This window comes from the organism of the source record quoted next, unplaced genomic scaffold (genome assembly GCF_019419815.1).
Source record: "Pyrus x bretschneideri cultivar Hongxiangsu unplaced genomic scaffold, Pyrus_bretschneideri_v1 Contig19, whole genome shotgun sequence".
NCBI classification, from domain to species: domain Eukaryota; kingdom Viridiplantae; phylum Streptophyta; class Magnoliopsida; order Rosales; family Rosaceae; genus Pyrus; species Pyrus x bretschneideri.
The window spans coordinates 1,226,233-1,238,268 of record NW_025999490.1 but is presented as its reverse complement, the minus strand read 5'-3'; positions in this window follow the sequence as shown (position 1 = coordinate 1,238,268).

The window sequence follows — 12,036 nt, the reverse complement described above, 5'->3', positions numbered from 1 at the left end:
ACCTATGTGATTTTTTTTTTTTTTGTCGAACAATAAATTTGTTAGATTATGGAGCTGATAGGATTCGAACCCAGGTCGTAATGGAAGGGCAACACTCCTCTATGATAGAGTGTAGCAATTGATGTATAGGATTGAGCCAAGTGTACGTAGATTAGAGGTCCAGATAGTTAGTAACTGCAATGGTAACTATAAATCAGTCAAATGGTTCTCAAGGATATAGCCAATCTAACTTTGTTAATGGCAGTTTCAGATCTTCCAATGGCAATAAAAATAGAGGCAGAGGGAGATATCATAACAACTCGAGGTCATTTGCACCTAAACAGATGCTTCCAACTCTAACTCATGTGTTTCCTACACCAACTCCAGGTGTACTTGGTCATTCTCCAACACAATACTATGGGGCTTCCAGTGTTCTTCCACTGCATCCATGTCAATTGTGTGCTCTGAAGGCCATATTGTAGTGTTTTGTCACTTAAACTTCTTGAGAAATCCACTTGTAACATTTGTTACAAACATAACCACAGTACTTGGAACTGCTTCTACAATGAAAAAGGCCCTAATTTTGTTGGTTACCATAATTCTGCTCATCAATATTAGATGACAGGTTCATCAATGCAGTCTTATTCTCCACACTCACATATGGCAGCTTCACATCCTTAAACTCCATTTCATTAACAACAATATCATCCACAGGCTTTACATATTGTGATGTCTCAACCAAGTCCCTCTATAACTCCATCGGCCTCTCAAGTTTGGCTTACTGATTCAGGAGCTACCAATCACATGACTGCTGATTTCAGCACCCTATCATTGGCTTATCCTTATCCAACAAATGAAGTCATTCAAACTGCTAATGGTGAATGTTTGGAAGTGTCTTATATAGGCAATACTGTACTTAAGCCCTCTATACATCCAATCAAACTAAATTATGTGCTCTATGTCCCTAAACTGACACAAAACTTATTGTCAGTGCATAGAATTTGCTTGGACAATAATTGCTGGCTAATTTTCGATGCATTTTGTTTTTGGATTCAGGACAATGCCACATGGAAGATTCTTTACAAAGGAATGTGCAGTAATGGTCTTTATCCCATACATTCCCTTGCTTCTGCAACCACCAATTACAAAGCCACTGCATTTCTTGGTCAGCTTGTTACCTCCACTCTTTGCCATAATAGATTAGGTCATCCAACAAATAATATTGTGTTTCTGATGTTAAATAAGTGTAATGTTTCATCTCCTAAGAACTCTATACATGTAATGTGCCAAAGTTGCTTGGAAGGCAAGTTTTGCAAACTGCCATTTCACCGTAGTGTCAATAAGTTTGTACAACCTTTTACCAATATTCATAGTGACCTTTGGGGTCTTGCACCTTGTCTTTCTATTGAAGGCTATATGTATTATGTAACCTTTATAGATGAATGTACAAGACACTGTTGGATTTTCCCTTTGATTAATAAATCGGATTTGTTTGCTACTTTCAAGGCTTTTCATTCATATGTTTGCACTCAATTTGCTGCACCTATTAAAATTTTCAGAGTGATGGGGGAGGGGGAAAGTATATTAGTAAAGCCTGTCAATCATTCTTAGTGAGCAAAGGTATTGAACACCATAAGTCCTGCCTACATACAACACAACAAAATGGCCTTGTTGAGAGAAAGCATAGGTAGTTGAGACAACCATTACCCTATTACAAACAGCTAAACTTCCACCTTTCTGGTTTGATGCTTGTCAAACAGCACATATCTTATCAATAGAATGCCCTCTCCAATGCTATCCAATAAGTCACCTTTTGAACTTTTATGTGGTCAAGTACCTGTCATATCTCACCTTAGGATATTTGGGTGCACATGTTATCCTCTCCTTCAACCATATAATTTTACCAAACTGCAACAAAAAACAACAAAGTGTATCTTTCTGGGATATGCCACCAAATACAAAGGATATATTTGTTATGAAGTGTCTAAGAAAAGGATGTACACTTCCAAGCATGTTGTCTTCGATGAAACTGAGTTTCCCTATACAACTTTATTAACTCATTCTCAGTTCAATTGTATCACATAAGAGAAACAACAGTCTCCTATTTCACTACCTGTGGTTACTTCAAATAATGTAGTCACTTCATATTCTTCACAGTCACCTATTCCAATAGAAATTTACGGCTCAATTATCATTGTATTGCATAGAGGAAAATATATACAAGATACAATCCTTACACATATCCTTTCTAATAAAGGATTCCTAATATTTACAATATATATACATGCCTTTTTTTAAATATCACTCATGGCAACACTCCCCCTCAAGTTGGAGCATAGATATCACACATGCCCAACTTGACAAGTGAGTCACCAAAAACTCTACTACACACGGCATAAGTGAGGATATCCGCAAGTTGCTCTTTCGAGTTCACAAACGGTATTGACACTATTTTCTTTTCAAGCTTTTCCTTAATAAAATGACGGTTAACCTCCACATGCTTCGTTCTGTCATGTTGTACCAGGTTCTCAGCATTCTCCCGTGCGGATGTATTATCACAATACAAGCTTATTGCCTCATTTGCTTTGAAACCTAGACCGCCAAGTAATTTACGCAACCAAAGAACTTCACATATTACATGCGCCATACTTTTGAATTCGGCCTTACTGAAGACCTTGACACCACATTTTGCTTCTTGCTCCTCCAAGTAACTAGATTTCCACCAACGAACGTAAAGTATCCAGAAGTAAAACGCCTATCAGTTACATCACCTGCCCAATCACCATCAGTAAATCACTCAATCCTTAGATGACTGGAATTTTTATACAAAATTCATTTTCCTGAAGCTGACTTCAAATAAGCCAAAATCCGCATAACAGCTGCCATATGATCCACACTTGACAAGTGAATAAATTGACTCACCACACTTATTGCATAGGCTATATTTGGATGGGTATGAGCTAAATAAATTAGTCTTCCTACCAGTCTCTGATATCTGTCTTTATCCACTGGTTCTTGATCCAGGTAAACCCCCAAGTAATGTTTCTCCACAATAGGAGTATCCATGAGTTTACACCCAAGCATACCTATTTCCTTCAATAAATCCAAAATATATTTTCGTTGAGACAAGAAAATACCTTTGGACGAATGAGCAACTTCAACACCAAGAAAATACTTTAAGTCACCTAAACTCTTCATCTCAAACTCGGCAGAAAGGTTCTTCTCCAGTTTGATAATTTCATCTGAATCATCACCTGTTATTATCATATCATCTACATAAATAAGCAAGGCTGTTACTTTACCGTTTCTCCGTTTCACAAACAAAGTATGATCAGAATGACTCTTATAATACCCATTCTTTCTCATGGCCTGAGTGAACCTCCCAAACCATGTCCGTGGTGACTGCTTAAGCCTATAAAGGGACTTCCGCAATCGGCACACTCCCATTTTTCCTCTGTTGCCATACCCTGGAGGGAAATCCATATACACTTCTTCCTCTAGATGTCCATGAAGAAACGCATTTTTTACATCAAATTGTTTTAGTGGCCAATTCAAATTTGCAACTAGTGAGATAAGGACTTGTACCGTATTCATCTTAGCCACGGGAGAGAAAGTTTCCTGGAAATCAACTTCGTATGTTTGAGTGTACCCTTTCGTCACCAACCTTGCTTTATACCTGTCAAGTGATCCATCAGCCTTGTATTTAACTGTAAACACCCATCGACACCCAACTGGTTTCTTTCCTTTCGGCAGCTCAACCATTTCCCGTGTATTATTCTTTTGCAATGCCTTCATCTCTTCATCCATTGCTTCAGTCCATTCTCAACTCTTCAAAGCGTCTTCTACCCGAGTTGGTACCGGAATGGAATCCGTATTATGTACCCATGCTTGACGTTCGGATGAAAGGTTTTTACAGGACATATCATTGGCTATGAGATACTTCACCTTTCCTTCTGGAGAGAACCTGTCAGGAGGTACACCACGATTTTGCCTTGGTGGCAGTTTATATGTACTTATAATATCATTAGTTACATGAGTATCACTAATGCTTACCTCAGGGATATCCAGAGAAGATGCATTGGACAATGGCACTATTGAACTAGAGAGAGGGGGAAGCTTCGGCCATAGTGGGCTGATCATCAGTGCACTCCCTTTCGGTAGCACCAACACACAGATTGGCAGTCTCTTCTTCGGTGAGAAGCTGCTGACCACTCACAACAGGCTTTTCGGCAGGAGGAGACCGAGCATCAATTGCATGACTCAGCATGGCATCATGTACTCCCCTGAAACCATTACCTCTTATACATCCAACCATTCAAAAACACCATCAAGATCATAATTAGAACTATCCCCCTTGTGATCGAAGGGTGGTGATACGGGAGCATAAAAATATTTTGACTCAGAGAAAGTCACATCCATGGTTATATACATGTGGCGAGTTGCGGGTGGTAACACTTGTAACCTTTCTGGTGGGATGCAAAACCCACAAAGAAACATCGAAAAGCACAAGGATCCAATTTACTACGATGAATCTTGTGAATATGAACATAAGCAATGCATCCAAACACTCGAGGAGTGAGAGTATTGGTAGAAATAATCGTAACATGTTCCGTCAACACTTTGAGTGGAGTACGAAATTCTACAACCCAGGAGGGCATGCGATTTATAATATACATGGCATAGGTGATGGCGTCTAGCCAAAAACTCTTGGGCACAGATCCACCAATAAGCAATGCACAAGCAGTTTCCAAAATATGACGGTTTTTTCTCTCAGCTACCCCATTCTGTTGTGGGGTATACGAACACGTTGTCTCATGAAGAATTCCTTGATCACGGAAAAAAGTAGATAAATCAAAGTTAACATATTCTCCCACATTATCATTACGAATAACCTTAATAACAGAGGAATATTGTGTGGCCACCATTTAAGAGAAAGATCAAATAATCATGCTAACATCACTTTTATGTTTCAACAGATAAACCCATGTTATACGAGTGCAATCATTAACAAATGTAATAAACCATTTAATTCCCGAAGTAGTACTAATAGAGGAAGGCCCCTACACATCAGAGTGTACTAGGGCAAATGGAGAAGATGTTCTATTTATACTTGGAGGGAATGAAGCACGATGACTTTTGGCTAAAATACATACTTCACATTTCAATTCTGAGTCTTCAATACCACTGAACAAATCTGGTAATATATATTTTAAATAACCAAATGATGCATGCCCCAAACGAAGATGCAATAACAATACCTTCTGTAGATTACTATTACGTGACGCATGAACCAAATTAGCTCTTCCAGGATCCACATCATCCACATAATATAGCTCCTCTCTCTTAGTGCCACGCCTAATGATCTCATTTGTCTGAATATCCTGAATCAAGAAAAATGAAAGATACATTAATACAACACAATCCAATTGTTCAATGACTTGAGGTACCGACAAAAAGTGATGGGACAATGACGAAACCAATAAACAATTTTGTAAGGGAAGAGAGGGTGTAAGAGACACTGTTCCTGCTCCAACAACAGCAGCAGTAGAACCATTGGCAGTTGCCACACACTTTTTATGAAGACGTGTCATAGATTGAAACAAGGTTTTATCATACGTCATATGATCCGTTGCACCACAATCCAAAATCCAACCTGCATTCATCATTTCAATAATTCACGAGATAGTAATACACGACAATCACAACACCACACCAATTATGGAACCACACGCTGAAGTCAATCAATTACTCTAACAATTGTTGCAATTGCATTGAAAAACACTACACCTTTTTTTTTCCTTTAAATATATATGAAACCAACAGCAAAGCACTGCACGGCAATTGTTGCTTTTCTGTAAAAAACGCAGCAAAAGGAAAACAAACTGCAATATCCCAACAATCACGACAGAGACACCTTTGTATTTCTGCAAAATCGCAGTAAGGAACAAGGGTGCAGATCCTCCAATACGAGCAGTAGCAATACGGTACTGCGATACAGAACACACGGCACAATAATACAGAACACGACAGCTACATATGCTGCAGAGATGTAACGACAAACCAGAAACCTTGCTGCTTTCCTCTTTGCGATACACAGGTATGGTGGGAATTTTTTTTCTGGGGTACAGTAGGCTCTGATACCAAATAGAAATTTACGACTCAATTATCATTGTATTGCATAGAGGAAAATATATACAAGATACAATCCTTATTCTATAAGGAAACAATAAAGGACACACATATTCTTCCTAATAAAGGATTCCTAATATTTACAATATATATACATGCCTTTTTTTTAAATATCACTCACGGCAACAATTCCATCATCAGATATCAACCCTTAAACTTAACCATCTACTTCTTCACCAGTGTCACCCTTCATAGGTTCCTTATCTTCTATCTCACCAATACAAAACCCTAATACCATTTCTCCATCACCATCCATTATTGGCACATCACATTCCTCTTCTCTAATCCTTGTGGCTCATGTCCATGATTCTGAGTATCCAGCTATCACTTCTGCATTTCAGCCAAATTCATTACAAGTGGTGCTCGACATTCCACCACTTAATATTCATCCAATGCAGACACGAAGTAAGAGTGGTATTATCAAGAAGAAAGCTCTTAGTGCTTCACTCCAACAATCTGTCACTTCTGATCTCTCTATGATTGAACCTTTATCTTACAAGAAAGCATTACAGGTTCCAGTTTGGTTACAAGCTATGAAGGAAGAGATTGCAACATTACATCAACAAGGCACATGGACATTGGTTCCTATGCCACCTGATAAGAATCTAGTAAAGTGTAAATGGGTGTTTAAGTTGAAGAAGAATTATGATGGTTCAATTGCAAGACATAAAGCCAGGCTGGTAGCAAAGGGATTTAGTCAAGAACCAGGTCTTGTCTATGGAGAGACCTTTAGTCCTGTTGTCAAACCAACCACTGTGAGATTGGTATTGGCTCTTGCAACTCATTATGATTGGCATCTCAGACAGCTTGATGTCAAAAATGCCTTTTTACATAGGATGTTGGAGGAGGAAGTGTATATGGCTCAACCACCAGGTTTTGAGGATTCCACCAATTCCAATCTGGTTTGTAAACTGCATAAATCTTTATATGGCTTAAAATAGGCACCTAGAGCCTGGAATGAATGATTTACAACTTTTTTGCCTCAGTTGGGATTTCAGAATACATACTCGAATTCATCTTTGTTTGTTAAGAAAACCAATTATGCAATTGTAGTGCTTCTGCTATATGTTGATGATATAATCATCACAGGGAGTGACAATGCTATTGTGCAACATGTTATTGATTCCCTTACAACTGAGTTTGATATCAAAGATCTTGGCTTGTTACATTATTTCTTGGGGATACAAATTACCAAGACTGCATCTAGTTTGTTGTTATCTCAGGCCAAATATATCAGGGATTTGTTGAAAAAACTGAGATGCTTGAGTCAAAGCCTCGTGACACTCCGTGTCTACCCTACAGTCGTTTATTAAAGGATTATGGTTAAGTTTATGGGAATCCTAGCCTTTATCGAAGTGTGGTTGGTGCCCTACAATACCTCACGTTTACAAGGCCTGACATAGCATTTTCTATTCATCAAGTCTACCAATTCATGCAACAGCTTATGGTATCTCATTTCACTACTGTTAAAAGAGTACTTTGATATCTCTAGGGCATTACGGATCATGGTATTTCACATCACAAAGTTGGTTTGATGTTAAAAGCGTTTAGTGATGCTGATTAGGCCGGTGATCCAAATGACCGACGCTCTACAACTGGCATGGTGGTGTTTCTTAGCTCTAATTTGATTTCATGGTCTTGAAAGAAGCAGCTCATAATATCTCAATCATCAATTGAAGCTGAATGTCAAACACTCTCATCTACCTCTGTTGAACTCGATTGGATCAAGCAACGCTTACAGTTTTTGCAGGTGTCTTTCTCTAGTGTTCCAGTGTTGTTTTGTGACAAACTATAAGCAATTGCATTATCATTCAATCCAGTGCAACATCAAAAGACCAAACATATTGAGATTGACGTGCATTTTGTTTGTGAACGAGTAGCTAAAAGGCAGCTTGATGTGCAGTTTGTCAGCTCCAAAGAACAGTTTGCAAACATCCTTACAAAAGGGTTAAGTGCGCCTCTCTTTCATACTCACTGTAACAATCTCATGCTTCAAAGATTGGCATGAGCTTGAGGGGGGATGATAGAGTGTAGCAATTGATGTATAGGATTGAGCCAAGTGTACGTAGATTAAAGGTCCAGATAGTTAGTTAGTTACTACTTATGCATGCATGTATAAATAGTCTAAGCTTGTATTACTTGGTTATTAAGAAAGATATCAAAGAAGTTAGTTTCTCTCTCCTTCTTCTTCTCTAAGATTCTCTCTGAGCTCTTGATTCTCAATGGTTAACACTCTCCACCACTATGATAGAGGACCACTTGCATCTATGTGAACTTTTGGAGTAACAAGTAATTGCCGTTGACTTATGGCAGGGAGATCAAAGTGCACCCACTCCTGATTTCTAATGGGATGCAAAATGATTAGCAACTAGAAAACCTTGACATGTTTGAATTAGTTAAAATCATGGCACTAGTCGTACCTGAGAAGTTATATCGTAAATCATATTGAATCATGAGGAGAAATAACCCTGCAGAAAATTTTCATGCTCGTAATAGTATTGTCTTGAATCTATGTGGTCATCCAAATTTTAAATATTGAGTGGTCCATGAATTTTTCTTAAGGAAATAGATATAGGCTATACTGAGTGTAAAATTCATGGAAAGACAATTGTGTTACATCTATGCCTATTGCATGCGATATGATTTACGCAATTTAATCAGATTGAAATTAAATTAACCAGACGTACTGATTTAAATTAACACAAAATGAAATGTGCATGAAGGAGTATGATGCATTATGTATACAAATTAATTACGTTATTAGGCGTAGTGCACCTTATTTTTGTTGGTTAATTAGGTTTCGGTTAGGTACATTCAAAGTTCGACAACTATTTCTAAGTCCAATTTAGTCCATATGTCTAGTACGTTGTATATATTACTCTTCATTTCTTTTGTCAGTTTTGAGGTTAGGTGCTGCATATTGGAAATTTAGACAATTTCCAAAGTCCAAATTGTGTCCATGAGCAGGGCTAGCTAGAGTTAACTTTTGAACATTTTATAAAGTATTAATGGTTGTCGAATTATTTGGAAAACCCCCTAATAAGGGTTTTGAAAACATAAATTTCCAATTTTAAATTTTAGCAAAGTCAAGAAGTGTCTTTTCTCAAATTTGAAGACATTGAGGCTGGTCCGAATGAGAGACTTTAAAATTCGAAATAATTTAGGCAAATTGAGAAAGAAATAGACTACAAAATGTCAAATAGAGGGAAATAATTTAGGCAACTTTGTTTACCACCAGCACCTCCACCACCACCATCCCATAATATCACCAACCCTACCGTCACACTACTTGTCTTTCTTACTCAGATTAATTGATACCTTTTGTAGGGATTAAATTGAACTTCATTATGTCCCATTATAATATGTAACTTGATAGATAATTAAACAAAATATTACAAATTATAGATATTTAAATATCATATATTTTAATTTCTTTAGTCTTCTTAAATTTCGTTATTCAAATGCAAAATGAGGCTACACATGAATCTATCATCTTTTATGCAAATTATGATAGCATGCAAAAAATCATGTTAATTACATATAAGCCATCATTTCATTTGTGTTTGATACTTGACAAACTACGTTATTCAAATTGGTGCTCTCGGATACAAATCTTAGAGAGATTTTTAGGTGGAGGAGGCATGGCATTCGTACGTCTCCTCATAGTAAAGCTTGACGACATGCTAATTAGTAGGGGAGAAATGCTAAAGAGAGTTTTTCAAAAGTATGACTCTCCATAGATATTTTGTCACCTCATACTTTTAGCATAATATTTTATAATGTTGACAGAAAAATTGACAAATTGTAAGATGACAAAAAGTAAATGAAGAGTTCACTTTGAGAGGTTCTGTTTAGCATTTCTCTTCTTAAGGTTTGATAAAGTAAAGCATGGCATTCGTCTCCTGATAGAAGTGCGGCGGCTGGCGGTAGCGTATGCACACCAGCACATGCACATGTCTGCATGAGAACTGGTACTATATATAACGAGACCAACTTCCAACACTACATTCAAGTCAACTTATTCGTTTAAAAGTATAGTGGACCATAGTAATAGTCGGCACAGCCTCCCTTTCAATTCTCCTCCTCCCACCTCCCTTTCTCTCCTTGCACATTTTCTACCTTGTCTTTTTTTATCTACAAAGAAGTCAACAGAAAATGTTAACATAATTTAATTGTGACCGTTTAAATAGAAGAGGAAATAAGAGGAGAGAAAAGAAAAAAAAAACAGTAAAGAGAATCCTAGTCCTTATTTAGGATCCCTCCCTCTCATTTTGTTGTATTTTATTTTCCTCAGTTCAGTCCACCCATCGGCAATCCCCTAAACCAACATGTGCTAAGAGTAAGAATGCTTTTATTTATTTAATTTTTGTTTTTTGAGGAACATGCTAAGTTTTCTATCGATTAAATAGAGTCTATTTTGAGATTAAAATCATGTTTTAGTTTGGAAAAAAATGTATAATTTCTCAAAAGTTTATACCTAAAAACAAGATTTATTAACAAATCAACAAAATAGAAAGTTAGGAACGCTGAGCGTGCAGAAGAGACAATTGAAAAAAAAAAAATGGTAAACTAAGTAGAAAAAGAAAAGAAATGAAGGATGTTGAGAGAGATGCAGGAGAGAAACACAAAATAAAAGCAACAAAAAATTAAAAATTAAAAACTAAATATTATTTGAAGTTGTTCGGTTACAATATTTTGGTTTTTGCCGTCTTCCTTATTTTACCTCACCATTCCTTATCCCTCCTTTCTCACACATACTTTCTTTATATCACTCAGACACAAAATGAAAACCGAAAACTAGTGTAAATTTTGAGCTCAAGCAATTTCCTAGATTATAAGGACAGGAAAAAAAAGTGGCATATTTCAAAGCTTTAAAAATCACACACGAAGCTTGTAGTTCTAAGAGGTTTTTCTTTTTCTTTTATTTTTTTTATTTTTTTTATCAAGTTAATTTTAAAAAAGGAGAACAACTAGTGGCGCAACCTACGGTTATCCATCCGTTTCAGGTCTAGAGAGGCTATGGGAAATTGTACCCTGCTCGGGGTTACATTCACGTAGACTCACCGACTCGGAGTATCGAATCTGAGACCTCCCACATTTTTTTTGTTTATTGGAGAGTCGTAGTCTGCGCTTTTACCACTGGCCACTTGCTATGGTTGTAGTTATAAGAGTATTCAATTATACATCACTTACAAATAAATAAATAAAATCACATATTAATCCTTAAAAAAAAGAAGGATGTTGATGAGTCGATTTCATATTATATATTTTACCCTATTATTAGTATATTTTGGTAATTATTTTGGAAGAATTTTGATACTTTGTTTTATATTTTCAACATAGGACATTCGACTTCCTCTGGAGCAAAACATGACCAAATGGATGAATTTTGGAGTGATTCCAATTGAAGGATGTTCGTGAGTCTTTCAAGATGATTGTATCAAAATTCCAGGTTTTTCTACCAAATCATTTGACCGTGGCAATGAAATAAAGGCCCAGCGCGCAGATTGACGTTTCTATTAGTATAAATAAGACTTTGTAGCCATTAAAAAAAGGGGGAACGTAAGTGGAGAATTTAGCTAGGCTTTGACGCTTTGTATTTACAAGGTGTTTTCTATCCATGTTTTTAATAATATTTTGGTTTATGGTTGTTCGTAGCTAATTTTCGTTTGCTAGGGCGATGCCTTGAACCTTAGCATGAATATGTAGTCTTTATTTAATTGCTTATGATATTATGCATGTTTACTTTGAATTATTAATTACTGTGCTTTAAAATGTCTCTATATCTTAATGCTTAGCTACCATTATGATGTTTAGATAAGTAATCGGATGCAATTTGGTCGGAATACCACCGGGGAATTGAGTATT